Below are 27,366 nucleotides of genomic sequence, written 5' to 3' on the forward strand. Positions count from 1 at the left end.
GTGTGGTTGTGGCAGCTGTAGCCCACTATCACAGCGTGGTGGTGGCAGCTGTAGCCCACTATCACAGTGTGGTGGAGGAAGCTGTAGCCCACTATGACAGTGTGGTGGTGGCAGCTGTAGCCCACTGTGACAGTGTGTTGGTGGCAGCTGTAGCCCACTATGACAGTGTGGTGGTGGCAGCTGTAGCCCACTATGACACTGTGGTGGTGGCAGCTGTAGCCCACTATGACAGTGTGGTGGTGGCAGCTGTAGCCCACTATGACACTGTGGTGGTGGCAGCTGTAGCCCACTATGACAGTGTGGTGGTGGCAGCTGTAGCCCACTATGCCAGTGTGGTGGGGGCAGCTGTAGCCCACTATGACAGTGTGGTGGTGGCAGCTGTAGCACACAATGACAGTGTGGTGGCAGCTGTAGCCCACTATGTCAGTGTGATGGTGGCAGCTGTAGCCTACTATGAAAATTTGGTGGCAGCTGTAGCCCACTATGACAGTGTGGTTGTGGTAGCTGTAGCCCACTATGACAGTGTGGTGGTGGCAGCTGTAGCCCACTATGACAGTGTGATGGAAGCTGTAGCCCACTATGAGAAAGTAGTGGTGGTGGCAGCTGTAGCCCAATATGACAGTGTGGTGGTGGCAGCTGTAGCCTACTATGACAGTGTGGTGGTGGCAGCTGTAGCCCACTATGACAGTTTGGTGGCAGCTGTAGCCCACTATGACAATGTGGTGGTGGCAGCTGTAGCCCACTATGACAATGTGGTGGTGGCAGCTGTAGCCCACTATGACAATGTGGTGGTGGCAGCTGTAGCCCACTATGACAGTGTGGTGGGGGCAGCTGTAGCCCACTATGACAGTGTGGTGGTGGCAGCTGTAGCCCACTATGACAGTGTGGTGGTGGCAGCTGTAGCCCACTGTGCCAGTGTGTTGGTGGCAGCTGTAGCCCACTATGACAGAGTGGTGGTGGCAGCTGTAGCTCACTATGACAGTGTGGTGGTGGCAGCTATAGCCTACTATGACAGAGTGGTGGTGGTGGCAGCTGTAGCACACAATGACAGTGTGGTGGCAGCTGTAGCCCACTATGTCAGTGTGATGGTGGCAGCTGTAGCCCACTATGACAGTGTGGTGGTGGCAGCTGTAGCCTACTATGACAATTTGGTGGCAGCTGTAGCCCACTATGACAGTGTGGTGGTGGTAGCTGTAGCCCACTATGACAGTGTGGTGGTGGCAGCTGTAGCCCACTATGAGAGAGTAGTGGTGGTGGCAGCTGTAGCCCAATATGACAGTGTGGTGGTGGCAGCTGTAGCCCACTATGAGAGAGTGGTGGTGGTGGCAGCTGTAGCCCACTATGTCAGTGTGGTGGTGGCAGCTGTAGCCCACTATGCCAGTTTGGTGGGGGCCGCTGTTGCCCACTATGACAGTGTGGTGGTGGCAGCTGTAGCTCACTATGACAGTGTGATGGAAGCTGTAGCCCACTATGAGAGAGTAGTGGTGGTGGCAGCTGTAGCCCAATATGACAGTGTGGTGGTGGCAGCTGTAGCCCACTATGACAGTGTGGTGGTGGTGGCAACTGTAGCCCACTATGACAGAGTGGTGGTGGAGGAAGCTGTATTCCACTATGACAGTGTTGTGGTGGCAGCTGTAGCCCACTATGAGAGTGTGGTGGTGGCAGCTGTAGCCCAATATGACAGTGTGGTGGTGGCAGCTGTAGCCCACTATGACACTGTGGTGGTGGCAGCTGTAGCCCACTATGACACTGTGGTGGTGGCAGCTGTAGCCCACTATGACAGTGTGGTGGTGGCAGCTGTAGCCCACTATGACAGTGTGGTGGTGGCAGCTGTAGCCCACTATGACAGTGTGGTGGTGGCAGCTGTAGCCCACTATGACACTGTGGTGGTGGCAGCTGTAGCCCACTATGACAGTGTGGTGGTGGCAGCTGTAGCCCACTATGACAGTGTGGTGGTGGCAGCTGTAGCCCACTATGACAATGTTGTGGTGTCAGCTGTAGCCCACTATGACAGTGTGGTGGTGGCAGCTGTAGCCCACTGTGACAGTGTGGTGGTGACAGCTGTAGCCCACTATGACACTGTGGTGGTGGCAGCTGTAGCCCAATATGACAGTGTGGTGGTGGCAGCTGTAGCCCACTATCACAGTGTGGTTGTGGCAGCTGTAGCCCACTATCATAGCGTGGTGGTGGCAGCTGTAGCCCACTATCACAGTGTGGTGGAGGAAGCTGTAGCCCACTATGACAGTGTGGTGGTGGCAGCTGTAGCCCACTATGACAATGTGGTGGTGGCAGCTGTAGCCCACTATGACAGTGAGGTGGTGGCAGTTGTAGCCCACTATGACAGTGTAGTGGTGGCAGCTGTAGCCCACTATGACAGAGTGAAGGTGGTGGCAGCTGTAGCCCACTATGACAGTGTGGTGGTGGCAGCTGTAGCCCACTATGACAGTGTGGTGGTGGCAGCTGTAGCCCACTATGACAGTGTGGTGTGGCAGCTGTAGCCCACTATGACAGTGTGGTGGTGGCAGCTGTAGCCCACTATGACAGTGTGGTGGTGGCAGCTGTAGCCCACTATGACAGTGTGGTGGTGGCAGCTGTAGCCCACTATGACAGTGTGGTGGTGGCAGCTGTAGCCCACTTTGACAGTGTGGTGGTGGCAGCTGTAGCCCACTATGACAGTGTGGTGGTGGCAGCTGTAGCCCACTATGACAGTGTGGTGGTGGCAGCTGTAGCCCACTATGTCTGTGTGGTGGTGGCAGCTGTAGCCCACTATGACACTGTGGTGGCAGCTATAGCACACTATGACAGAGTGGTGGTTTCTTGAGCTGATTTCGGGGCTTTTAGTTTCCCCGCGGCCCGGTCCTCGACCAGGCCTCCACCCCCAGGAAGCAGCCCGTGACAGCTGACTAACACCCAGGTACCTAATTTACTGCTAGGTAACAGGGGCATAGGGTAAAAGAGACTCTGCCCATTGTTTCTCGCCGGCGCCTGGGATCGAACCCAGGACCACAGGATCACAAGCCCCGCGTGCTGTCCGCTCGGCCGACCGGCTCCCGTGGTGGTGGCAGCTGTGGCCCATTATGACAGTGTGATGGTGGTGGCAGCTATACCCACTATGACAGTGTGATGGTGGTGGCAGCTATACCCACTATGACAGTGTGATGGTGGTGGCAGCTATACCCACTATGACAGTGTGATGGTGGTGGCAGCTATAGCCCACTATGACAGTGTGGTGGTGGCAGCTGTAGCCCACTATGACAGTGTGGTGGTGGCAGCTGTAGCCCACTATGACAGTGTGATGGTGTTGGCAGCATTAGCCCATTATGACAGTGTGATGGTGGTGGCAGCTGTAGCCCACTATGACAGTGTGGTGGTGGCAGCTATAGCCCACTATGACAGTGTGATGGTGGTGGCAGCTATAGCCACTATGACAGAGTGGTGGTGGTGGCAGCTGTAGCCCACTATGACAGTGTGGTGGTGGCAGCTGTAGCCCACTATGACAGTGTGGTGGTGGTGGCAGCTATACCCACTATGACAGAGTGGTGGTGGTGGCAGCTGAAGCCCACTATGACAGTGTGGTGGTGGCAGCTGTAGCCCACTATGACAGTGTGGTGGTGGCAGCTGTAGCCCACTATGACAGTGTGGTTGTGGCAGCTGTAGCCCACTATGACAGTGTGGTGGTGGCAGCTGTAGCCCACTATGACAGTGTGGTGGTGGCAGCTGTAGCCCACTATGACAGTGTGGTGGTGGCAGCTGTAGCCCACTATGACAGTGTGGTGGTGGCAGCTGTAGCCCACTATGACACTGTGGTGGTGGCAGCTGTAGCCCACTATGACAGTGTGGTGGTGGCAGCTGTAGCCCACTATGACACTGTGGTGGTGGCAGCTGTAGCCCACTATGATACTGTAGTGGTGGCAGCTGTAGCCCACTATGACAGTGTGGTGGTGGCAGCTGTAGCCCACTATGACACTGTGGTGGTGGCAGCTGTAGTCCACTATGACAGTGTGGTGGTGGCAGCTGTAGCCCAGTATGACAGTGTGGTGGTGGCAGCTGTAGCCCACTATGACAGTGTGGTGGTGGCAGCTGTAGCCCACTATGACAGTGTGGTGGTGGCAGCTGTAGCCCACTATGACAGTGTGGTGGTGGCAGCTGTAGCCCACTATGACAGTGTGGTGGTGGCAGCTGTAGCCCACTATGACACTGTGGTGGTGGCAGCTGTAGCCCACTATGACACTGTATTGGTGGCAGCTGTAGCCCACTATGACAGTGTGGTGGTGGCAGCTGTAGCCCACTATGACACTGTGGTGGTGGCAGCTGTAGTCCACTATGACAGTGTGGTGGTGGCAGCTGTAGCCCACTATGACAGTGTGGTGTGGCAGCTGTAGCCCACTATGACAGTGTGGTGGTGGCAGCTATACCCACTATGACAGTGTGATGGTGGTGGCAGCTGTAGCCCACTATGACAGTGTGGTGGCAGCTATACCCACTATGACAGTGTGATGGTGGTGGCAGCTATACCCACTATGACAGTGTGGTGGCAGCTATACCCACTATGACAGTGTGGTGGCAGCTATACCCACTATGACAGTGTGGTGGTGGCAGCAATACCCACTATGACAGTGTGATGGTGGTGGCAGCTATACCCACTATGACAGTGTGGTGGTGGTGGCAGCTGTAGCCCACTATGACAGTGTGGTTGTGGCAGCTGTAGCCCACTATGACAGTGTGGTGGTGGCAGCTGTAGCCCACTATGACAGTGTGGTGTTGGCAGCTGTAGCCCACTATGACAGTGTGGTGGTGGCAGCTGTAGCCCACTATGACAGTGTGGTGGTGGCAGCTGTAGCCCACTATGACAGTGTGGTGTTGGCAGCTGTAGCCCACTATGACAGTGTGGTGGTGGCAGCTGTAGCCCACTATGACAGTGTGGTGGTGGCAGCTGTAGCCCACTATGACAGTGTGGTGGTGGCAGCTGTAGCCCACTATGACAGTGTGGTGTTGGCAGCTGTAGCCCACTATGACAGTGTGGTGGTGGCAGCTGTAGCCCACTATGACAGTGTGGTGGTGGCAGCTGTAGCCCACTATGACAGTGTGGTGTTGGCAGCTGTAGCCCACTATGACAGTGTGGTGGTGGCAGCTGTAGCCCACTATGACAGTGTGGTGGTGGCAGCTGTAGCCCAGTATGATATGTTCAGCTCTCCTGCTATGCTGCCAGACATACGATTTAGATAAATTGTGGTGCGATATTTGGGTCTCTATTTTAGTTTTTGTATTTTATCACTGAATAATGATTACAGTTGTGGATGACTATAATGTATATTCTTAAACCTGGAATTAGGTTAGGTTAGGTTAGGTTAGGTTAGGTTAGGTGGGGGGATGGATAGTCTAACCATTTTTCAATAGTAACATTAAATAGACAACACAGATAAGTAGCATGCTGGGGCCTCATTGCTCATCTTTGTGACGTCACTCATAGTGGAAAGTCAGGTTGCAATAGAGCCTTATCACTTATTTGTTAATGGCAGACCATACTCTATCCCTATACAGAGGCAGCTTTTGTGACGTCACTTAAACAACAACAACTGGTCTGTAGAATGTAGAAATGTATTTCTTTGATTTATAATAGGTTGGTTTGATAGGGCTGATGAATTGAATAACAGAAAAATATGAGCAAATGATACAATGAGTCAGATATGAGTGGTTACAAGACATCATGACAAAGCCCGTGATGTCACTTGCAGAGAACAGTATTGATGAAGGAATGTGCTACTGACAGACCAGGTCCTTCCTTGGAACCGCTTGTAACATTATATTTTAAAGCAACGTTCCCTATTGGTGGATCAAACCGCAGTAGGGATTAGAATATCAGAATGAAGTAAATGCAGAAGGCCTATTATTCAATACATGCGAGGTTGCTTTTACTCTATGCAATTCATATATACGTACACTGAAGGAGTACTTTGATTTGTTATATGCTACAGTAAGGTGTGTGGGGGGGGGGGCATGTTTTTGAGCGATTACGAGACGTACATAGCATAGCAGCGAAGGAGGAATTAAATAAAATTGTCTGAGTGTTGGTGTAGTCTGTTTTTGAACAATTATATATTCACATGCACTTGGAATACTGCTGAATCCCCTGTGGAAATTATCATGTCTGGGGGGAAGTGTCTGTTTCATCCAAAATGGGTGATAGTGGATTTTCATTTATATTCGTCCTATGCTCGATAAGCAACCCTTGAAGAAGATTGACAAAGCTTAAATTACATTATCTAGAAAGGAGAAGAAATACGGGGTGACATGATAGAGCTGTGAGTGAATGCCCATGACAAAGGTGGGATATTAATAGCCTATTAAAAGTATCAACACAAGACAGAACACGAAACAATGGGTATTAATTGGATAAGTTTTACATTTAGGAAAAAAGACCTGGGTAAATACTGGTTTGGTAACAGGGGTGAACTCTAAAATACTCGTTAGTGTATCTTAGTGCACTATACGTTAGTGTATTCTGTCTTCCGCACCTTTGTCCAATACGAAATAGATAGTGGATTTCATTAATTTCTATGCTTAATAAACGATCCTTGGCTGGACACTACATATATAAAACTTCTAGATAAGTATGGGTTGGGAATAAATATACTACAACAGAAAACGGTGTTTTATCGGAAGATGAAGACCGGGTGACGTCATTGACCATTAGGGATGTCTATGCAGTACCACCGGGGAAACGAATTATACAGGACGCGTAGACCGGCAGACGCCATTTGTAACGAAAATCACACGACGCATAGACCGGCAGTCGGGAAAAGTAAAATTGGCGGTCTACGCGTCGTTTCTCACTACCATCGTGCCCCACTCAATATTATAAAATACAATGTAATCCTCACACAAGGAATGAGGTGATGCGGGCACAGCTTCCACACGCAAGGACGACCAACAAACATCACCGGAAAAGGATTATGACGATTTTGTAACATCATAGAGGAAGTAATAAGTACTGTTACCTCATCATAGCGGAAGTAATAAGTACTGTTACCTCATCATAACGGAAGTAATAAGTACTGTTACCTCATCATAACGGAAGTAATAAGTACTGTTACCTCATCATAACGGAAGTAATAAGTACTGTTATCTCATCATAGCGGAAGTAATAAGTACTGTTACCTCATCATAGAGGAAGTATTCCCTTACAACCACCAACCAGGAAAAACGCAAAGGTTCCTACGTTTCTCGAAGGAAAGTAACGGGCAGGTCTCATCAACAGTCAAGTATAACTCTCTTATTAAAATGATATCTGCTGGAATCGAAGCACAAATAATCAAAGCGTCGTCTGCTACAACCTTTTCACATCTAATGGCAGCTCGCTCTCAAGTAGTAGCGAAACTCCCAAATCGTTTAAATGATTTAAGGCATATCAGAAACTTAAAAAATTTCCCTCTAAGCAATATCATAAACTTCAAAATTTCTCTCTAAGGCATATCAGAAATTTCAGAATTTCAAGCACAAATAACCAAGAAAATTTTAGTGGGAAATACTTCAGGTGTTATTCGAGTTTAAAATCTAGTTTTTGAACGATGGCCCCGACACTGGTTATATAAAGCCCCTCTTGGATAGATGGCTATTGTGTATATAGTTTTATTCCATTCCCAATTAAACTATTAAATTCCCAATAAATATTGGAGGTGTTTTTCGATTTATAAAATACCGATATAACCCCTCACATTAAAGTGAAATATTTGGTGATCGAGTTTTTCAGGGCGTTAAGAGTTTGCAGATCCGAATTTATTGACGAAGATTCGAATAAAATCTATGAAATTGGGACAAAGTTGGCATATCAAATGTAGTTTTGGAGGCTTTGCTGCGAAAGCAAAGGGAACATTTTATAATCACAAGCCCAAGGATAACTCTGGCCTGAAAGGCTTAATTGAGTTACCATACTCTGAATATCTTGCTAAACTTTGTTGGTTTTCAAGATTTTAAAAATCTAATTTATTTGTCAAAATAATAGGAAAGAAAAATCCGTTTTAACTGATGAACGCGTCCGCAACTGCAGCAGGATGCATGCATTCAATCCCATGGAAGAACTCTAAATTTACACATAGGACTGATGAGCAAAAGCTTGATAAACATATTTCTCAACATAATATGTAATAAGGACTGTACAACAATGTAGTGCAATGTTCCTCCGTGTTAGCCTTCCTAATCATGCTATGGACTTGAAGGGAAGAGAACGCTCAGGAAAAGCACCAATCCATTACCACAATACAACACTTGGAAGGGATCAGAGAAATAATTTGGGATAGGACAGGGGGAAAGGAATGGTGCCTTACCACTTGGATGTCAGGGACTGAACGCGGACCTGCATGAAATGAGATGATTGCTCTACCGTCCCGTCCAAGTGGATTGGAGCGCATGAAAAAACATCGTCCATTGTAGTTGATTTGTTAAATGAAATTTTGTTGAGTCTGCTATAATCAGTCATTGTCCAAATATCTTAAACATGTGCCTTTGTTCCGTTTTGACTAGCTTTCATTTTTAAAGTCAATATTGCACAAATGTTTAAGCTAGCAAAGCCTTCTCACCCATTTGCTTGTGTTGCATAAGCTCAATAGGGTTATATAATTTCTCAGCCTGATTTTTTTTTTAACTTTTCCTGTTAAGTGAAAATACTTAACTAGACCGCTTGTGTGTCTGCTAGTTCCCCAGTCCTTGAGAAAGGAGGAAGCCTGAGATGGGTGGAAATATGCCAAAGTATTGCACAGTAATCTAGTCTAATTCTCCCCCAGTATTGTTATCTTGATCATGTCATTAAAGGGAACGTATATAAAAGCTTCGCCTGTTACTGGAGTTTGTTTCATCGTACAGCCCAAGTGGTTGACCGACTTAGGCTGGACGATAGAGCGACGATCTCGCTTCATGCAGGTCGGTGTTTAATCCCCCAACGGTCCAAGTGATTGGGCACCAATCCTTCCCATCCCAGTTCCTTATCCTGATCCCTTCCCAGTGCTAAATTGTCGTATTGTCTTGGGGCTTTCTCCTGATAATTTCCTTCCCTACCTTAATTCCTTGTTTCCTGCAAGCATCAGAGTGTTTACCTGGGGGACACAAGCTTCTTTTTATCCACCCGCCGCCTATCCATCCTTGCTTCCCATTTTTCACGGGCTGGCATATATAATATCTTTGCTGCTCTAGTGGCCATCATTCTGCTATTGACAAAGGGCCCAAAAAGGTTGAAAACACGCTAGCAACCAAGCGTGTTTTTATATACCTACTATATAAATGTCACGTCTGTGACAGGTAAAAACATGCATTTTTGGGAAAAACTGTGTTTTTCATGACAAGGAAATCTCCGAAACCTCTTTACCGATTACTTTGAAATTTTGACACAACGTTGCAATCGAATACGCACGTGTTATTATATACATGCCACACCTGGGAGAGGTAAAAATCATGTTTTTTTGGAAAACAGCGCCATTTGTTGCACATAAAAGCAACACACACTACACTAAATACGTTATGATTCCATTTCAATGTTTCCAATTGCATTGATAAATTGAATTTTCATAGATTTTTATTTATTTTTATTTATATTTAATTATTTGGTGTGACACTGCATTGGAATTGAGCTGTTTTTTTTCTATACCATTCATTTCGTGATTATAGTTTTTTTCATTGTTTTTCATCTTATTTTTTAAATTAACTCTTCTTTTTTTCAGTGATGGGAACATCAGATCATTTGGGAACGCATCAGACGAGGGAGTCGGGAATAGTGGGGAGTATAAGGGGACGGGGGAGTGAATAATGGTGGGGAGGACAAGGGGACACGGGAGTGGGGAATGATGTGATATGGGAGAGGGGGAAATGGTTGGGAGGACGAGGGGACGGATGAGTGGGGGGACGGTGGTCCAGGACGAGGGGCTGGGGAGGGGGGAATGGTGGGGGAGGAGGAGGGTACAGAGGAGGGTTGCTTTGGCTCAGCAACGCGTGGCCGGGTACACTTAGTATAATACACACACACACACACACACACACACACACGCACACACACACACACACACACACACACACACACACACACACACACACACACACACACACCCACACACACACACACACCCACACACACACACACACACACACACACACACACACACACACACACACACACACACACACACACACACACACACACACACACACACACACACACACACACACACACACACACACACACACACACACACACCCACACACCCACACACACACACACACACACTCACACACAAACTATTGGAGGTGGTGACAAGCAACTTTTTAACCCAGCATGTCGGAGAACCCACAAGGATGCGAGGCAATGACGAACCAGCGAGACTCGACCTAGTCTTCACTCTGAACGACTCCGACATAAGAGAAATCGGTTTTGAGGACCCAGTAGGAATGAGCGACCACAGTGTACTGGTGTTTGAGTACTTGATTGAAGAAGGGTTATTGAACTCGAGGAGGGATACCGAAACCAAAAGGTTAGCATACCGAAAGGGAAACTATGAGGGGATAAGAAAATTCCTAACAGATATAGCATGGGAAACAGAGCTCAGGGGAAAGACGGCCCAAGATATGATGGATTACATCACGCAGAAGTGCAAGGACGCAGCAAACAAGTTTGTCCCAGTCCAAAAGGAAAACAGAGAAATGAAGATGAGAAACCCATGGTTTAATCAAAGATGTAGGCTAGCTAAGCAGCAAAGTAAAAGGGCATGGAGAAACTATAGGAATAACAGGACACTGGAGAGCAGAGAAAGATACCAGAATGCCAGGAATGAATATGTCAGGATGAAAAGAGAGGCAGAAAGACAATACGAAAATGACATCGCAAGCAGGGCAAAGACTCAGCCTAAATTGTTGCATAGCCACATTAGGAAAAAAACAACAGTAAAGGAACAGGTTATGAGATTAAGGATATGGGCGGAAGGATTTACTACAAATGACAAGGAAGTGTGTGAGGAATTGAATAAGAAATTCCAGGAGGTCTTCACCTTAGAGCAAGGAGAAATTCCAGAGGTAAGTGAGGGAATAGCTAACCAGGAACCACTGGAAGAGTTTGAGATTACCAGTGGGGAAGTAAGGAAGTGTTTACTAGAGTTGGACGTGACGAAGGCTATAGGCCCAGATGGAATCTCCCCTTGGGTTCTAAAGGAAGGAGCAAGAGAACTGAGCCTACCACTCTCCATAGTGTATAACAAATCACTGGCAACAGGGGAACTGCCAGATATTTGGAAAGCAGCTAACGTAGTCCCGATATACAAGAAAGGGGATAGACAGGAGGCACTGAACTACAGGCCAGTGTCCCTAACCTGCATACCATGCAAGCTGATGGAGAAGATTGTGCGAAAAAAACTAGTGGAGCATCTGGAGCGAAGGAACTTTGTAACACAGCATCAACATGGGTTCAGGGATGGCAGGTCCTGCCTCACAAGGTTACTTGAATTCTACGACCAGGCAACAAAAATAAGGCAAGAAAGAGAAGGGTGGGCAGACTGCATATTTTTGGATTGTCAGAAAGCCTTTGATACAGTGCCACACAAGAGGCTAGTGCGAAAGTTGGAGATGCAGGCTGGAGTGAGAGGGAAGGTACTCCGGTGGATAGAGGAGTACCTAAGCAACAGGAGACAACGAGTCTGTGTGAGGGGTGAGGTCTCAGATTGGCGAGACGTCACAAGTGGAGTCCCGCAGGGGTCAGTCCTTGGACCTATACTGTTTCTGGTATATGTAAATGATCTCCCAGAGGGTATAGATTCGTTCCTCTCAATGTTTGCCGACGATGCAAAAATTATGAGGAGGATTGAAACAGAGGATGATAGTAGGAGGCTACAAGATGACCTGGATAGACTGAGTGAATGGTCCAACAAATGGCTGTTGAAGTTCAACCCGAGTAAATGCAAAGTAATGAAACTAGGCAGTATAAACAGGAGGCCAGGCACAGGATACAGAATAGGAGATGAAGTACTTAATGAAACAGACAGAGAGAAAGATCTAGGAGTTGATATCACACCAAACCTGTCTCCTGAAGCCCACATAAAGAGAACAACGTCTGCGGCATATGCGAGGCTGGCTAACATCAGAACGGCGTTCAGGAACCTGTGTAAGGAATCATTCAGAATCTTGTACACCACATATGTAAGACCAATCCTGGAGTATGCGGCCCCAGCATGGAGCCCGTACCTTGTCAAGCACAAGACGAAGCTGGAAAAAGTCCAAAGGTATGCTACTAGACTAGTCCCAGAACTAAGAGGCATGAGTTATGAGGAAAGGCTGCGGGAAATGCACCTTACGACACTGGAAGACAGAAGAGTAAGGGGGGACATGATCACAACCTACAAAATCCTCAGGGGAATCGACCGGGTAAACAAGGATGAACTATTCAACACTGGTGGGATGCGAACAAGGGGACACAGGTGGAAGCTGAGTACCCAAATGAGCCACAGAGACGTTAGAAAGAACTTTTTCAGTGTCAGAGTAGTTAGTAAATGGAATGCATTAGGAAGTGATGTGGTGGAGGCTGACTCCATACACAGTTTCAAATGTAGATATGATAGAGCCCAATAGGCTCAGGAATCTGTACACCAGTTGATTGACGGTTGAGAGGCGGGACCAAAGAGCCAGAGCTCAACCCCCGCAAGCACAATTAGGTGAGTACACACACACACGTATATATATATATATATATATATATATATATATATATATATATATATATATATATATATATATATATATATATATATATACATATATATATATATATAAATATATATATATATATATATATATATATATATATATATATAAATATATATATATATATATATATATATATATATATATATATATATATATATATATATATATATATATTATTAAATATGACCGAAAAAAAGGAAAGTTTTGAAAAGAAAGTTTGAAAAGAAAGGGGGAAGATGGGGGAAGAAGGAAAGTTTTCCTTCACTTTCCTTCTTATGAAGGAAAGTTTCACTTTCCTTCATAAGAAGGAAAGTGAAAAGCCATGCAACCTCTGAAGAGACAACTAACACAACACCTATACCCCCTATTAGACTATTTTACAGGAACTTCTTTTCCACAGCTCATAAAACGGAGGAAAGGGTCCTGAAAGATATTGTTAATAGAAACGTTATCCCTACAGACAAAAATCAGAGGATACAACTGACGATTTACTATAAAACCAGAAAAACGGCCAGCCTACTCATGAGAAACTCTCCAGACACAAAACAGAACGCTTTAAAAGAGACTAACGTTGTCTATGCCTTCAAATGCCCACTTGGGGGACTGTAAGCTCCAAAAAACCCAGTATATAGGCAAGACAACAACATCTCTTTCTAGGCGTTTAACGATGCATAAGCAACAGGGCTCCATTAAGGAACATATAATCTCTTCCCACAACCAAACCATCGCCAGAGAAATCCTAGTAAACAACACAGAAATCATCGATAGATACAGCGATAGCAGGCGGCTTGACGTTTGCGAGGCACTACACATCAAGAAGTCAACACCAGCAATCAACAGCCAATTATTGCACAGCTACATTCTACCCACCTCAAGACTCCGCTCCAATATAGAAGCATCAAGAAATATGGACCAATAGGCTTTCTACAAACACTTCTATTCAATACCCATTGTTTGTGTTCTGTCTTGTGTTGATGCTTTTAATACCCTATTAATATCCCCTTTTTTTCTGTCTTGTGTTAATGCCACATCACCCCTCCCACCTCACTCAAATGTAGATATAAAATCGGAGATACGTAAGTTCTATTCAGTTGTGTATTTGTGAACTAAAGTCTTTGAAAATGTAATAAGTTTTACGAAACGCGCCCGTGTCGCGTCAGACTAGAAATAAAAATGAATTTTGGAGAATTAATTTTTGATTTACCTCCAACAGTGAAGCGTAATGTACGAAAGATTGAGAAAATTCGTGTTAGAATTATTAATCTTACTTTTTCGGTCATATTTAATAATATATGTCTACAGGAAAGACTGCTACCAAAATATACTAATATATATATATATATATATATATATATATATATATATATATATATATATATATATATATATATATATATATATATATATATATATATATATATATATGTCGTACCTAGTAGCCAGAACGCACTTCTCAGCCTACTATGTAAGGCCCGATTTGCCTAATAAGCCAAGTTTTCATGAATTAATTGTTTTTCGACTACCTAACCTACCTAACCTAACCTAACCTAACTTTTTCGGCAACCTATCCTAACCTAACCTATAAAGATAGGTTACGTTAGGTTAGGTAGGGTTGGTTAGGTTCGGTCATATATCTACGTTAATTGTAACTCAAATAAATTTTTTTTTTACCTCATACATAATGTAATGGGTAGCTTTATCATTTCATAAGAAAAAAATTAGAGAACAAATATTAATTCAGGAAAACTTGGCTTATTACGCAAATCGGGCCTTGCATAGTAGGCTGAGAAGTGCGTTCTGGCTACTAGGTACGACATATATATATATATATATATATATATATATATATATATATATATATATATATATGTCGTACCTAGTAGCCAGAACTCACTTCTAAGCCTACTATGCAAGGCCCGATTTGCCTAATAAGCTTACTTTTCATGAATTAATGTTTTTTCGACTACCTAACCTACCTAACCTAACCTAACCTAACGTTTTCGGCTACCTAACCTAACCTAACCTATAAAGATAGGTTAGGTTAGGTTAGGTAGGGTTGGTTAGGTTCGGTCATATATCTACGTTAATTTTAACTCCAATAAAAAAAAATTGACCACATACATAATGAAATGGGTAGCTTTATCATTTCATAAGAAAAAAATTAGAGAAAATATATTAATTCAGTAAAACTTGGCTTATTAGGCAAATCAGGCCTTGCATAGTAGGCTGAGAAGTGAGTTCTGGCTACTAGGTACGACATATATATATATACATATATATATATATATGTTGTACCTAGTAACCAGAACGTCGTACTCGGCCTACTATGCAAAGCCCGATTTGCCTAATAAGCCGAGGGATTTTCTTTATTTTAAAAAAATTGTTTTTAATTTGTTTATTTGAAATAATATTACCATATTATGTTAAGGGGCCTCACGACACGAAAAAATTCGGGAAAAATCGTAATATTGTGAAATATTTATGAAAATACTACGTAGTTCTGGCAACACTCTGGTGCAATCAGACTTATTTTATGATATAAATTGACGTATTCATGGTACATTTCCATGCGTAATTGGTCAGAATCCGGTGCCCCGCGGCTGTGGCGCACCAAAGGTATTGCGACATACGATCTAAACGTCAATTTTTTCGTAATAACGTCGTAAATATCTCTGTATGCATAAGGAGTAAATATACATTCATTGGCAACCTTCTCATCCCTGGTGTGTCCATAGGGAGGTCCCAGCCCTCAGTCACCTCGTGTGTCCGATTGAGTGTGTACTGTGTCGACGCGCGCTCCATTATCGTTCCTGGAATAGCACATTGATGCCTCTACTGCACAAACTCTTATAAAGAGATAGTGCCAGAAGATAAGAGCAGCAAATCTGGCACTCGGTCGCCGTCTTTATCAGTAAAAGAAAGCCGCTTTAGCGCGAAGAAGAGTAATATCCAGTGAGAGATGGTGGCGCACTGACACCTCCTCAACCTTCCTCACACACCACCTCAACCTTCCTCACACACCTTCCTCACACACCACCTCAACCTTCCTCACACACCTTCCTCAACCTTCCTCACACGCCTTCCTCAACCCTCCTAGACCCTCCTCACACACCTTCCTAGACTTCCCTCCCTCCAACAAGCCGAGACAGGCTCCTGAGGAAGGTGATCCAGCAATGATGCAAGTGCCTACTAGTGCCCAATGCAGTGCCACCTTGAGGACCCACAATTCGGACCAATTTCAATAGGTTAGTATGTTTTAGTGTTATAATTTGATATTTGGTAATAATTGTAATATGTATGTGCAGGATATATATATATATAATATTTTTTTTTTTTTTTTTTTTACAATTTTTTTCAATTTTTTTTTTCGTTTGTTATCAGGGGATTTGCATGGAACTTGCACACCTTGCTCAACGGATGCCTATCTGCAAGGGTGCCAATTATGAACGAAATCGATAGACGTCAAGCTCAGCTACAGGTGGCCAAACTTTGATGTTATTTTATTCAGGTAAGTAATTTACAATTTCAAGGTACGTCATAGCTTTCATTTATTAATCAATTTACATGCAAATTACACCTTATATGTAGAGTTTGTGCTTCTACAAAACGATGTAAACATTTTAGTCCAAAGTCCATTTTTTGATTTTATAAAAATTTATAAACATCATATATTGCATATTTGTGGAAGGGTAACTTTGAATAATTATATTATTGCACTAAACACTTTTTTGATCAAACTGCTAACATCAATCCTTTATTATATACTAATTTTAATATCTGAGTGTTATAGAAATGATTTTAGTCGACACATGTGTTCCCTGACATTATTTGAAAATGTTGAAAATTCGTTGCGTAATACGTTGTGTATTTTTTTTCTCCTTTTCTGTTTAGGGTGTGATGTTGAAACTTGGACCAGTTGCAGCTCTTTCTATAACCATTTCATAAATAAATTTATAAACAAATTGACCAACTTTTACTTTACCCGTAATAAGCCGCCGAACATGAATTATTGACTTAGTTATATTAGTTTAGGTTTGGTTAAGATTAGGTTAGGTTAGATAGGGTTGGTTAGGTTGGCACTTCTCGGCCTACTATGCAAGGCCCGGTTTGCCTAATAGGCCGAGTGATTTTCTTTATTTTCAACAAATTGTTTCCAATTAGTTTATTTGAATAATTACTATTATATTATATTTAGACCATAAAATATTAACTTAGTTGTCTTAGTTTAGGTTAGGTTAAGATTGGTTAGGTTAGGTTAGGTTGGGTTGGTTAGGTTCGGTCATTTATCTACGTTAGTTTTAACTCAAATTTAAGAAAATTAACTCATACACAATGAAATGGATAGCTTTATCATTTCATAAGAAAAAAAATTGCAAAATATATAAATTCAGGAAAACTTGGCTTATTAGGCAAATCGGGCCTTGCATAGTAGGCCGAGTATTGCGTTCTGGCTACTAGGTACGACATATATATATATATATATATATATATATATATATATATATATATATATATATATATATATATATATATATATATATATATATATATATAGGGGGTACCACCGCTGGTGCAAGTGTAGGGACCCATAGCCTCGGAGAAGGAAATAAAGAGTACTCAGAGAAGACCTTGTGGTTCCTCACTGAACACTTTGATATTTTCTTCTCCTACCACCCCTATTCTTTTGGTATGTGTGTATATTTATCTAACTTTATTTGAAAATGTCATTACACAAAAAAAGTTACAATATTGATTACATGCAGGGTACAAGGCTGCTTGTCACAAGTTGTACAGCTCCTCCAGCTCCTCAGATGGCAGGCAGGAACCATGGATGCAGTGAGCATTTCCTCTCTGGATTGCCACACTAAGGCGCTGAAAAAGAAAACTGGCAGCTCTAGGGTCTCTAGTTGTTTCCATTAGCTTAGACCCCAACTCCTTCAAAAAACTAGCAGCACTTTTACCCCAGGCACCAAGTGTCTCTGAGGCAATGGGGACAAAATTGTAGTGGTGCTCAAGGTCTCAGTATTTACGTGACTTGGCCGCTTCCCGGTGATTGGTAGCTCCTCCTGCTTGTGTAGCACTGAAGTCAACATAGGTATTGGCTAAAGTTGAAACGCAAGTGTAATCCCACACCAACTGTCTACCATTCTTCCAGGGGTTCACTGTGATTCCGTCTGGGCGACCGAGAGGCTCCTCAGAGTTGCAGGACGTTATGTAACGGGGCTCTCTCTCTGCTGGACAACCGGCTGTGGTAAGGCTATATATATATATATATATATATATATATATATATATATATATATATATATATATATATATATATATATATATATATATATATATATATATATATATATATATATGTCGTACCTAGTAGCCAGAACGCACTTCTCGACCTACTATACAAGGCCCGATTTGCCTAATCCTCTCCTCGAACCCTTTCCTCGAATCCTCCCCACCAGTCTCCCCTCACCCGTCTCCTCGGCCTCCCAACCATTCCTCACTCCACCATCCCCTCTTCCTTCCCACCATAGCCAACTCTCCTGTTCCTTTGTCCTCCTCACCATTCTCTATTCCCCCATCCCTTCGTCCCCATCATCCCAAACTCCCCCATCCCCTTGTCCTTCCACACCATTACCCCCTCCCTTGTCCCCTCGTCCTCCCCACCATCTCTCATTTCCGTCCCCTCGTCATCCCCCACCATTCCCCACTCCCTCGTTCGATATCTTCGCAAATGGTCTGATGTTCCCATCAGAAATTTGGGAAAATCAAGCGAGCTAATGTTCCCATTACTGAAATACATGAAAAACAGTGAAAAATGAAATGAAAATATGAAAAAATTATACAAATAAATTTTACTCACGAAATGAACGGTATGGTAAACAACACAGCTCAATTCCAACGCAATTCACAGAAAATAATTCAATCAAAATGAAAATATATCAAAATCTTTGAAAATTCAATTTATCAATGCAATCAGAAATATTGAAATGAAATTGTAACATATTTAGTATAGCATGTGTGTTACTCTTTCATGTGTTTGACGCTGTTTTTTCAAGAAAAGCATAGTTTTACCTGTTACCGGTGTTGCATCTATACTTATACTTATGAAATGAATGGTATGCTAAACTACACAGATTAATTCCAACAAAATGTCACACAAAATACTTCAATAAAAAATTAAATAAATCGAAATCTATGAAAATAAAATTTATCAATGCAATAGGAAACATTGAAATGGAATTCGTGACATATTTAATTTAGCGTACATGATGCTATTATGTGCAACAGATGGCACTTTTTTTTCAAAAACGCATGTTTTTACCTGTCACAGGTGTGTCGTCTATATAGGAGGTATATAAAAAGACGCGCATATTCGAATGCAAAGTTGTGTCAAAATTTCAAAGCAATCGGAGAAGAACTTTTGGAGATTACAGCGTGTGTTGCTCTTACATCCAACAGATGGCGCTGTTATTTAAAACGAGCATTTTTTTCCTGCCACAAGTGAGGCATGTATATAGTAGATATGTAAGAAGACGCGCTTTTCGAATGCAACGTTGTGTCAAAATTTCAAAGCATTCGGTAAAGAGGTTTCGAAGATTTCCCTCACATGAAAAACACATGTAAAACACCGTTTTTCAGAAAAAGCTTGTTTTTTTACCGTCACAGACGCGACATCTATAGAGTATGTATATAAAAACCTGGCAGGATGTGAATGGAACGTTGCGTGAAAATTTCAAAGCAATCGGTGAAGGACTATCGGAGATTACTGGTTATGCACAAACGAACATTTCCATTTTTATTTATATAGATATATATCACCCAACAACCAAGTCCAACTCGTGGCCTGCAATGGTTGCTTAGTATCTAAGTCTGGCAGAACTGCTCTTAATGACAGGAGGTGGGGCGATGGCGTGCCTCTGGCGCCTTAAAACCAGCTGCTCTGGGTATAGGGCACTCGACAGCCTGGGAAGGCAGCTCATCTAGGAGAAGGAAAACCCCTGACCTAAAACCTCCGCTGCCTCGCGGCCATACCCACTTTTGGAAAAGGCTTCAGGAGTCAACCTTGATGGAAAATCCGGAGCTGGAGCCTCTAAGGCGGCTCGTTGTTGACTTCAACCTCATTTTGGCAGCTTCTACGACGGCACTGGAACCATGCGTATTGACGTTTGCCTTTCAATTGGAAAATTTTAACAACGTAGAGAGAGGGGGGACCTGGTGCATGGGTAACAGCTTCTCCTCCATATCGGCCTACCCAGGGTTTGCGTCCTGGAGAGGACACTCCAGCCTCACCTCACAGCGTCGAAGCAACACGAGAGTCTCTTTGCTTGTGCTCAGTGTGGGATGGACTGCTATTCTGGGATTGGCCTCATCAGTCACACCAGACGCTGCACCAGGACTGACAACCAGGGCGCAACTTCTATAGTCTCCCGAGACTGAAGGATGCCTACTACTATATATCCCCCGATAGTTAGAGTAGGCACCATTCCGGCATTGACTCTTGATATCCCATATTATTGTTTGATCTTCCTATCCTTCCAAGTGCTATATAGTCACACTAGCCTAACGCTTTTTATCCTGAAATTACCTTCCCAGCCACTTATAAATTATCCTGAATTTGCACTGACGACTTTCTTGCTGAAGATGACAGTGATGGGAAAACATTATTGTGTGTGTGTTTATTTACTACTTGTGTCTGCAGATTAAAGGTATTAGCTCTTGGACCCCGCTTTTCTAATCAATCTTTTTTTCACTATTATATCTACCTCAAATTTCTCTCTAACACACACACACATCCTAAGGAAGCAGCCCGCAGCAGCTGTCTAACTCCCAGGTACCTATTTACTGTTAGGTGAACAGGCGCATCAGGGGTGCAAGAATCTCAGCCCATTTGTTTCTGCCTCTACCGAGGATCGGACCCGGGCCCTTAGGACTACGACTCCAGAGCGCTGTCCACACAGCAGCAAGGCTCCATGTGTGTAAACGTGTGCGTGCGTGTATGTTTGTGGGTGATAAATATAGCATTTTATTAGAAAACTCATTATATATAACGTCAATAACATCAAAGTCTAGCTGAGAGGTAATTGATTCTCATTGTGGTATGACAGGGAGAATTAATAAAAAATCATCCTGTTGGAAAATGCATAGCCTTCCTACATACACAAAATGAGCAGTGACATTTAATTTGAGTTTTAACTAATGGTCGTAGGTACTGAATTATGCGTTTAACACACACTTGACGGTCACTCGGAGGCTCAGTGACCATGACATCTGGACAGTAAACAAAAATAAATTGAGTGAAAAATAAAGTGCAGATTGTATGCATGTTTATTAAACTCTTTACGAAGTAATGTATTATGAATCATATTTGAAAATCTGTATCATTACCGATATTTTATATATGATATTCATTTTGGCATATACACTGATGGTTTCCTACACCGCCCACGGGTGCAACTGGAAGTGTATTTGTCCTGACAATGACTGATGGCTCATATTTTGAGTGGGGAGTCCGTATTAACAAATGGGCCTTCAGACCGAACTATTTGTATTACGTCTTGCAGTGAAATGTATGCGTCTCCAAACTTGATACATAAATTGTAAGTGACACTTTGTCATTTTAATTCCACTCAACTCTTCACGACATAACTGTAATATGCAAATGTCTGAAGCTAAACACAAATGCAACAAAATTTTTAATGAAGGTAACAGAGTCCATTTCATGTGTATTCCATTCCATGTTAACCTCCGAATGCATGATAGAGCTTATGAGAATCTGTCTTTAAAGGAGAAATTGGGTGTAACCTTTGACTGTCAATAAGGAGTCCGAGAGCAATAGTTCACCAAGAACTTCAACAAAATCGTGTAGTTCTGAGGAAAGTAAAATCGACACCAGTAATGTAATCTATCATACTATAATGCCAGAAGAGCCACCCATCTATGGATCCTCCAATAAAATCAGCAGACCCGTAGAAGTTACTACTTCTCGGCTTAGACTCGGTTACAAGTATCTCTGGGAATTTTTATTATCTGCGGATTTAGACCTGACCAAATGTAAACTGTGTCAACAAAATTATTCGCACACCCTCCGACACTTGGTGATGGAGTGCGAAAAGATACGTGAATTCAGAGACAATTCTATAACACATGTTCAGAAGTAAATATTTTATTCAAAATGCTCAGCTACCAGAAATTTTAACCAAGTATCCCAAGTTAGCTAATTGTAGATAGTAACTGAGTGATTGTAACCTATCCACCGCTGCCCACTGGATGGGGGGCGGTGTGCAGGACAAACATATCAATTGTGATATTAGCTCTTCACATATGTCAGTTGTCTAATTTAGAAACTGTACTTGTGGTCGGTCTCGAGCCCATTGTTGATGTTGATGTGACGATATTTATTGAATTTTGTTACTAGCTCATCAAGATTATAACTTGCTTAGCTAAATGAACTGTGTGGTTCAGTCCCTGAGACCATTATGTGCATCTGTAACCTTTCCACTACCGCCCACAAGATGGGTATTGGGTGCATAATAAGTTAACTAAACTAGATGGGATTTATTATACAAATATTGGAAGTGTTATTTGGTTTACCTCGGCACAGTTGAAGTGAATAGTAAAAAATGTTCATTGTTGTTAAATAAATAAATCCCAGTCCTTTTATTTATATCTACCTGGTTGTTTGCCTGTCTCGCTATATCGCTGCTCACTGAGAAATATTCCATAGAACTAAACAATAAAGATCTCTAAATCTATAGTCAGAATTAGACATGTCACCAGACGGTGAGCAATTGGCCATTCGTTGTCCAATTTCGCTGTGCAAAATAATTGCCGATTAGATATAAGCGACAAGAGGTAATGTACACACAATATGGACCAATCACTAACGCATACGTAACAAGCGGTAAAAATTAATCCCTATTATTGGGTATAGGGTAAATACCATTATTTCGTATGGGGCTATATTTTGTCTGGTCCATTTGACCGGAGTCTATTGCTGGCTGTCGTGTTTATCCGTCAAGCATTGACATGACGGCATGATATTGTTACATGTCACAGGGGCTCATCAGGGAACGTGCCAAGCCATTACCACTATAGAGCACTGGGAACGGGTCTGGATAAGGATCTGGGATGAACAGGGCTGAACTTCGTCGTATTCTATTTGAACATCATTGCTCTCTCTCGTATCCTGTATATCATTAAACTCCTTCCAATATCCTGAATGAACAGCATTATGCTTCATCGCATTATGTGTGAACAAGACTGAACACAGTCGTATCCTGTATGAACAACACTGTCGTATTCTGTATGAACAACACTGTCGTATCCTGTATGAACAACACTGAACACTGTCGTATTCTGTATGATCAACACTGAACTGTGTCGTATTCTGTATGATCAACACTGAACTGTGTCGTATTCTGTATGATCAACACTAAACTGTGTCGTATGCTATATGAACAACACTGAACTCTTAGCTATGTCTCATTTGTCAGTATAACGGTGGAGGTGATGGAAGATCTGCTGTGTGTAAACCTGGTAGAACGCGTGTGTGTAGTTGCTCTCCTTCAGGCTGAGGTACAGTGTGGTACGGTATTGGATGATAGAGGAAAAAGATGTTGTACAATGTACTTTAGATAAATTTATTTACTTTTATGATTGATATGATTTTTCAGTACATGATATTTTTAAGACAAACAAATCAAAAATTATCATCTGATATATGTTTATTGTCAATTACAAATTAGTAGACTCAAGTCTCTCATTTCGGCCGAAGCGTTGTAAACAATACTGATAGAAGATAAAACTATATAATATTTTGTGTAGATCAATATTCCAGCTACAAATGTTGCAGAGAAGTGACTGCAAAGAGTCTGAAGTTCGCATTATCGTTATCAGCCTGTGAGTGAAGCACATAAATACCAACGAAGGTCAAAAGTAACACCAACTCAGTTGAAAATAAGCAATCCTTCAAAATAGCAGAGATGTAAGGGACCATGATGAGACTTCATTCCTTGCTGGACACTGATCAGAAAGGACCGAAACACAATTGCTTCTGTTGTTATGCAGCCCTTCCTCCAAATAGACAGTACTTTTTAATATTAAATGTAATAAGTACAATCCTGACTATCGTCATAGTACATAAATACACTTAATCATCAGCATCGCACCAAAATATTGTGAATATTACAGTTTTCCTGAAAAACTGTATAGAAAACCACGACCTAACCCAACCTTGGGAGTGTAGGAGGACAAGTATGTAAATAGCATTTATTGATTCTTAATTACAATTAGTACTTAACCTATAGTTATATTGATATTACATTTTATAAAACTAATAAAACAACACTAAATTCTTTCAATAAATTATAAAGTAACTCTGGATATTTTAAAATTTTGTATACAATCTCTATTCATTAATAAAACTGATTTGTTGGTTATTTATTTAAAGCTTGTGTATATAGAATTAAACACGAAAACTTCAACCTAAAAACTTTTAGTGTGTTAAAAGAAAATGAGGAAAATATATGGGGTGGTTAATGTAAATAAATGCACAATTAAGTGTATGTACTATGCAGATAGCTAGGAATGTACTTATTACGTTTAGTATAAAAACGTACCTCCTATTTGGAGGAAGGGTTGTGTTATGTGTTAGTGATGGACTCTTTTTGTCATACTAATAATATCAATGAATCCCGCTGACTTGTTGTTGGAATATCTAGGAGTTTCTGTGATCCTCCATTAACATATCGTTGTGTTGCGGTATTAATAACGCCAGCATCAAGGTCTAACACCATTACAACACCACAGTGCTTCATCATACCTTCCTAGCACCACCGCACCGTTATAGCTGTACTCCATCGATTAAATGTCCAATTGTCGCATCTCTGCAGGTTCTAACATCCCTGATCACTGTTGTTGTTGTGTTTTGAGGGTGTGCTGGACACAGTCCGCGGCCAGCTGGACCACAGCCCGCGGCCAGCTGGACCATGGCCTCAATAAAGGATATACTCTCAAACAACGGCCCACTCTCTGTCGTAATGGCCAAACTTGGAGGTGGGAACTGGGGTTCTGGGCAAATTTGGGGTCACGATAGGTCACTCAGATGATGTCTGCTATATTTTCCCGACGCTTGAGGGGAAAGTGCGTCTCCACTCACGTATATGTATGCGAGGTGATCACAAACTCGCCCATGGCAAGTCACAGAGAACATTTTCCGTGTTAAAAAAGGAGAGCATAGTATTTTTAATTATTTGCTTACACATCTCAGCCATTTATAATCCCTACACCTAAAAAAGGAAATGTTTGTCTGCTTGTATGTGTGTTTGGAGGTCAGATGCTTCAGGCTAGCCTCACTAAATTTTGCAAAATTATTGGTGTGATAGGAGACTTGGGGACTTTAGCATAACCCCCCCCCCCCCTGAAGAAGACCACGACGCCAATGTCTTCCTTCATGAAGTTTTTGGATGTGAAATATTCAGCCCATAGTTCTTAGATTTTATGAACATTTTAAATAATAATTTCTGAAATTGATTTTCAAAATACATGTTCATATAACAGATTTGGGCGCAACCTTTTGGTTACATTGACTGGACAGAGGAGTATGTGGGCAAGAGGAAACGGGAGAAATGGGAGGAAAAGAGAGGAAATGGACGAAGAGTATGCGTTGGTAGGGAGGGAAGAGCCAGAGTGTGACCACATGTGGGCCGGGACGGAGGAGATGGGAGGGGTGGGAGGAGAGGAGGAATGTCAATAGATCAACATGGGTGAAGGAGGGTTGTCGGGGTGTATAGTGAAGGTGCGGGAAGGGGCAACTGAAGGGGTGTACAAGTGGAAGATGGGGAGGATGTTTGATGGGAAGTGGACATATGGGAAGATGTTTGCCGTAATTAATACCATGTCTATTGAAGATGGTTACCGAAATGTGGGGAGACCGGGAGAAAGTGTGTGAAGAGAGATAGAGGGAGGCTGAGAGAAGGGGAAAATGGCGACGCTGTGAGTGGGTCATCTGGACGATGGATAAACCCGGGCCACGCCGGTTATCCCATCTGGTAAATTATATATATATATATATATATATATATATATATATATATATATATATATATATATATATATATATATATATATATATATATATATATATGTCTCATTGAATATGACCGCATATTCTGTATTAACTATCTTCTGATTTAGGGCTTCTATCCCTCTAACTATTTTTCTAGCATCAGGGCTTAGCTGAATGAGGATTTCTCCAAAACTCATTTTCGTTATTTCAAGGTGAAGAAAAAAATGAATTACTATATAATGTATTACACTTATTTATACAATTTGCGCAACGTTTCGAACCTCCATGGTTCATTCTCAAATGAAAAGAAAATACAAAACTCGTTGATTTATACCCGTACTGGGTCAGGTGATAAGACAAGTACAATAAAGGTAAAAAGAAAGGGGATACATAAGAGACAATTGGGGGACGAAGCACATACAAAGATAAATCAAGTGTAATTGGCCTGTTATGTTGAACAGTGTCTTCTGTATTGGCATCGTTATGTTCTGGCCTTGTCCTTACTCGCATGGTGGGTAGAGTAAATAGTTCCGTGATTTGGGTGTTCATGGTAGGTTGTTCTATTCTTATGTGAATTGCTTCAAGAATTGCTTCTTGAAACTTGGGTATGCGTATGGAAATGTCAAGACACACAAGCCTGGAAACCCACTTTGGCCAATCATCAGCCAGATACCCACACCCACGTACAGACTGGCGAAGCAACTCAACGGTTTGCTGACACCCTAGGTACCTTGTGCTTTCAGCCTGAAGTCTCCAAAGGAATTTGTTGACTTATTGCGGGGCACACGGGCCACAGGGATAAGAGCCTCGTTGGACGTAGAATCACTGTTTACCAACGTACCTGTGGATGAAACAATCGGGATGATAGCGGACAGAGTGTATCGTGATCCGGCCTGTACTCCTCTTGACATACCAGAAAACATACTAAGGAAACTACTCCAAACCTGCACTAAAGAGGCACCCTTCTTGAGCCCGGATGGGCGCATGTATAAGCAAGTAGATGGGGTCACCATGGGTTCTCCCCTACGTGTCCTGTTTGCAAACTTCTACATGGGTACCATCGAGCAGAAGGTCTTAGTTGACAAGGACTTGAGACCCGCCATATACTGCAGGTACGTTGACAACATTTTTACACAGGTACCTGATGTCAGACGTCTGCAGGAGCTGAAGGAGGCATTTGAGCAGAATTCTGTGTTGAGTTTCACTTATGAGATGGAGACGGATGGGAAGCTGCCCTTTCTAGATGTAACAATCACGGAAAAGAGCGGAGGCCTCCACACTGCAGTCTATACTAGGGAAACATACATAAGAATGTGCCTCAATGCAAATAGTGACTTTCCAGACAGGTACAAGAGAAGTGTTGTCAACGCTTGCGTCGACCGTGCTCTCAGCTACAGCTCAGGATGGAAGGAAGTTGATGAAGAACTCTGTAGGGTAAGGCAGGTCCTAGTCAACAACGGCTTCTCCAATGGTTTCGTGGAAGACAACATAAAAAGTAAAGTGAAACGCCATGCAACCTCTGAAGAGTCAACTAACACAACACCTATACCCCCTATTAGACTATT

At 42.6% G+C, this 27,366-nt stretch overlaps 1 long non-coding RNA gene across 1 annotated transcript; it reads left to right on the plus strand.

Moving 5' to 3' along the window:
• The first annotated feature begins 15,489 nt into the window (after positions 1-15,489).
• On the plus strand, positions 15,490-16,691 carry LOC138353006 (uncharacterized). Its single transcript, XR_011223002.1, has 3 exons — positions 15,490-15,977; positions 16,114-16,240; positions 16,624-16,691. It is a non-coding gene; the product is annotated as an uncharacterized lncRNA (long non-coding RNA).
• The last annotated feature ends 10,675 nt before the right edge of the window (positions 16,692-27,366 follow it).

Source organism: Procambarus clarkii, chromosome 56, assembly GCF_040958095.1.
Source record: "Procambarus clarkii isolate CNS0578487 chromosome 56, FALCON_Pclarkii_2.0, whole genome shotgun sequence".
NCBI classification, from domain to species: domain Eukaryota; kingdom Metazoa; phylum Arthropoda; class Malacostraca; order Decapoda; family Cambaridae; genus Procambarus; species Procambarus clarkii.